The following is a 4,941-nucleotide window of genomic DNA, read 5'->3' on the forward strand; positions in this document are numbered from 1 at the left end:
CCCCCCCCCCCACTCACATCTGTGGACTGACGGTCAGTCACACACCATCCCTGGAATGATTCCGAGGCAGTGTTCTGGGGACCCATTGACTTTTTGCCTCCTTTTCCCCATTTCCTTTGGGGAATGGGGGAATTGACCTTTCTAATGTGTGTACCATCAGGGGGCGGTTCCATCCCCATAGCCGTTGGGCCCCGAGGCAGTCTGGGGCCAGAAGGCAGATCACTTCCAGCCCCCCCAGTGGTTCTTAGTCCTGCTTCCCTTTGGGTACATGACCCTCTGTTTGAAAATAAAGTGACTATGGATGTTGTTTACATTGTTGTTTTCTGGGTCTTGGTGGGAGTGGGTTCGTAGGGGTTGGAGTGGGATCGAAGGGGTTGGTTTGTGGTGGTGATTTCCCTTACGGGTCCCGAATCCGGTTCCGGCCGATATTTTACTTGATACTGGACGTGGACCATGTCACTCTCCCATGGTGGGGAGAAAGCAGTGTTGGCCGTCCGCAGCCTACAGCTCTGTATTGGTTGATCTCGCAATTTCACTAGGACAGGCTTCTCTCGAGGCCTTTTCGTAACTGGTGTGGGATAATGCAGCGATCGTCGGCATAGATCGGAGGGCCCAGACCTGGCTTCCCAGCCCACGGCCACCAGCCTAAGCCCTTGCGGGTGCAAAGGTTGCCACGTGCTGAGGAGCCAAGACCAGGCTAAGAACAGCTCCGTTTCAGGGATTTGGGTCTTTTCTGCGTCTGGACATGGGCTCAGGAGACAAGATGGTGTGGTCTGTACTTTGTCCTGTACGGGGCATCGAGGTCCCATGGCTGAAGATCAGGAATTGGTGATACCATGTCCTCCTTCATGTATCTCTTCATTCTGGTCAAGGAAATAACGTAACCAGGGCCTGTGGAGAGGGGCTTACGTGAGGATACAGTGTGTGTATGTAAAATACGGACACAGACACGGGCGAGGCACACAGTTTCTGAATGTTCCTAACAAGTGCCCTTTGTAGGGTTGCCCTTAATTTACAGATGCAGAGGGGCGCCTGGGTGGCACAGCGGTTAAGCGTCTGCCTTCGGCTCAGGGCGTGATCCCGGCGTTGTGGGATCGAGCCCCACATCAGGCTCCTCTGCTATGAGCCTGCTTCTTCCTCTCCCACTCCCCCTGCTTGTGTTCCCTCTCTCGCTGGCTGTCTCTGTCTCTGTCAAATAAATAAATAAAATCTTTAAAAAAAAAAAATTTACAGATGCAGAAACTGAAGCACAGAGAGGGTCCGTGGCTCATCTGAGGTGCACAGCTAGGAAGCTGCCGAGCCAAATGGAGATGACACGCTTGACCACGTACTCCTTGTCCTTCCCCTCAGGACATGTGATTATGCTTTTCCGCGTGGGAAGGCAGAGCGTTGGCTGGAAGCCTTAACGTGCCGGCCCATCGACCGGGGTACCTGCCTTTAACAGGAACTGTCTACTCGAGGTGGAAGGGTCTGCAGTCGGAAAGTTGGGTGGAGAGTCCCAAACCGCATCCCAGCCTCACTTAGTTTAGCCCCTGGGAGCAGGGAGGAGGAATAAGAGCCCACAAAGAGGATGCCTTGCAGGTGACCAGGAAAGCACGTCCCTGGCGTGGCGGCCAGTCCTTGGGCCAGCGCTGGAGCGGTCTCCAGGCTAACACGGGGGGGCTCGCGGTGGGCCTGCTTATCCCCAGGAGACCCAGTGCTCTAGGAGCAGCATTTCTAGTAACAGCCCCGGCAGCTAGATCGCGAGGAGTGTGTTGGGTTCAGTGTGATGTGGTTGTGCTTCGAGATGAGTGTTCCCAGCCATGCGGGCTGGGAGTGTCAGAAGACCACGTACCTTACGATACCCTCTTTACAGTATGAACAAAAGGGCTGGTTTCCAGTGGGGGGTGTGGGGGGATGGCAAAGAGGTGGAGGGAGAGGTTGGTATGTCACTGGTTATCTTCTGGTTCTTGTGGGTGGTGGGTTCATAGGTATTTAAACATTTTTTAATTTAAAAAAAACCCTGCCATTTTTTGTGAGGTTGAATGAACTTGTAAGTCATTCTAAATTTACACATCTGCAGAAAGGTAAGCAGCGTCTGAATTCGTGGGATCAGGGTTGGGGCCCCTCAAGTACCACCCTTTGGCTCCTGTCTGGTTCTCCTCATTACGTCGGAAGTGGGTAATTACACATTAGGACTTCAGCAGCTCGTTCTTCAGACCTTTCCTGCCCCAGGACATCACTGTGTGTCTGCAGCTGCTCCTGCTTTGTCTGGCACTGGCCTGGCAGGCAGAGAAGAGCATCTTCCCCGAGAGCAGACAGGCCTGGAAGAGGCCGGCGCAGAGAAGGAGAACAAACTGAACACGGATCCTGCCCGCACCCCCACCCCCCTGGGTGTGCAGTTGAGAAGATGAGAAATAGTTGGGGTAACTGCCTAACACTTACAGGTGCTACGAGATTGAAAGCAAATCACTGTCGTTACGGTCGATGAGCCGTTCGTCAATGCCTTCCCTTACCTGCGATCCCCACCAGAGAGTAGGTGGAAATCACACATCTCCCAGCAAAATAAAAAAACGTCAAAGGTTCTTTCTCAGTGTACTGGTGGTGGGTCTGGTGCCTCTTCACAAATGAGGGACAATGACTCCTTGATTCAAATGACAATTACCCAGTGTTGGGGACCCCAGCTGAACTTGACTCCCCAGGAGGATACGAGAGAACATGGCTTCTGTTCTTGGAAAAGTTAATAAAGTCAGTTAAGAGGAGAAAAAGTAAAATGAAAGAAGTAGCCACAAAAGCTGATTTGTGGGCTAGTGAGATGTGTGCTGCAGACCGCCGTGGTCTGAGGAGGCTGAAATGCCACGGCTGCACTTCCTAGGCCGAGGGGCTGGGACTCACTAGCTCGGGCCTGCAATAGAAGTTTTATGTGATTATGTAACCAAATCCCGAAACCGTGCACCTCCTTAACCCAGGAACTCCCCCTGCGTGAGGTCTCAGGAATCGTGAGAAAGCCCTGCCACACCAGGGTAGGTGACGAGTAGCTCGCATTTCCAACTCCAGACAGACTTGAATATGACCATAGTGGCTGTTACATTTCCTGTTTCCCTACTGGAGAGAAAGCACAAATATCTCAGATTTGGCTTATTTGTTGGCTTAATTTCATATTTGAAGTTTGAAATGTAACCAGGGCATTTGAAGGTAACTTTTTGAGGTACATTCTTCCCTGATTCCCCATTCAGAACACACAGGATTTGTCTGAGTAACAGTGTGGGATACAATTGCCAAATCCAGTTTGGGGTTTATGATGCACAGGAATGTAATAGGAAAAGAGGAGATAATTTATTTTAGTGTAGAGATTGCACATTTCTCAACCTACATGTTTTTTTTTTAAACTGGAAAGAAATATGCCAAAGTATTAACAGATGCTTATGATGAGATTATGGATGCTTTCTCCCCCTGTATTGAACTCTTCACTATGGAAACCTTTAAGTACACACAAAAATGAGGAAAATATTCGATGAACTCCCTATAGCGTCCCCTAGCTTCAACCATCAATTTGTGGCCAATTCCATTTCCAATGTAGCGTCCCCTGAATTTCCACCCCTATCCCCGTTCCTTGGACGTGATAATCAAAAGAGTATCAGATGTGTTTATGAGCCTCATATAAAACATTCATTTCGAGGTTGGGAATTAAATTTTTTTAAAAAAATTTATATAGACCACCACTGTCAGCTGGTTTTCTTTTTAGTTCCCTCTACCCTTCAAAATTTTCAGGTCCTTCAAAATCCGTCTTGTGGAAGACATTTTCATAAAAATGTAGGATGGGGGAGTCCTACTGCACGGTAAATCATGCTAGTAAATAGTAAAAATACGTATTATACCTCACCTTAGTCCAGAAAGGAGCAGGAGTTTGACATGCCATAAAAGAAGAAAGAGAAATCAGGATGGGGCAAAAGTGACCCAAGAATACAAGTAAATGTATAGCATGATGACAGGAAACTAATATGACCCACGCCTTGGCTTTTTTTAAAGATTGTTAAGGGAACCTAGTTAATTTTATAGCTCATAGTTTCTATGAGATGAAAATTGACTAAATAAGGGACAATGAGATTAAAAGGTTAAATATAGTAAAAGGAATTTCTGCCTGGGTTCTTGGTAAATAGAAACTATCACAAGGGTTTATCTTTCATATAATGAGTTTCGCAAATCAGTAAGGAAAGATGAACACATCAGTAGAAATGTAATAAGCAGTTAACAACAAACATGAATGTTGAGCCTCACTAGTAAAGCTATGGAACAATATGCCACCTTTCACCCATGAAAATGTTCTGCTGTTTAATCGTAGTATCCTTTGTTGGCCAGGTTGGACGTCTCTAGATTGCTTCAGATTTTCTGGTAGGCACTTGGACGGTATGTATCAAAAGCCTTTAAAACTGGATAAACTTTCATCTCGGGATTCTACTTCTAGAAATGTAATGAAATAATTACAGGTATTTGAAAATATTTATCTACACAAGAATGTTCTTTAGAGTGTTGCTGACAAGAGAGAAATTGGAAATAATCCAATGTTCAACAGTACTGGTTTGATATGGGGCATCTGCAGTAGCTTGCAATTAGAAAAAAGGTAGTAATTACACATTTTTAAGAGGTTACAATTGCCACCTCTAGAATCACTTCTGGGATAACTTCCTTCCCATAGAACTACAGCTTTTGAAAGAAAGTACAGCAAATTTCACATCTTTGAGGGAGGGAAATTAGGAAACCATTGTTTCCTGTCTTCCTCACTACTATTTCCCCCTTCCTTTCTCCTTCCTTCCCTCCCTTCCTTCCTCTTCTTTTTGAAAGACAGTATTTATTTTAAGGAAAAATAAGCAAATCAAACTCTTAGGAGCCTTGAATCTCAAAGTCATCTGTTTACTATAATACACATAAGACAACCTTAAAATTGGAGTATGAGTGAGGATT

The sequence above is a fragment of the Ursus maritimus genome, unplaced genomic scaffold (assembly GCF_017311325.1).
Source record: "Ursus maritimus isolate PB19 unplaced genomic scaffold, ASM1731132v1 scaffold_30, whole genome shotgun sequence".
Classification (NCBI taxonomy): Eukaryota; Metazoa; Chordata; class Mammalia; order Carnivora; family Ursidae; genus Ursus; species Ursus maritimus.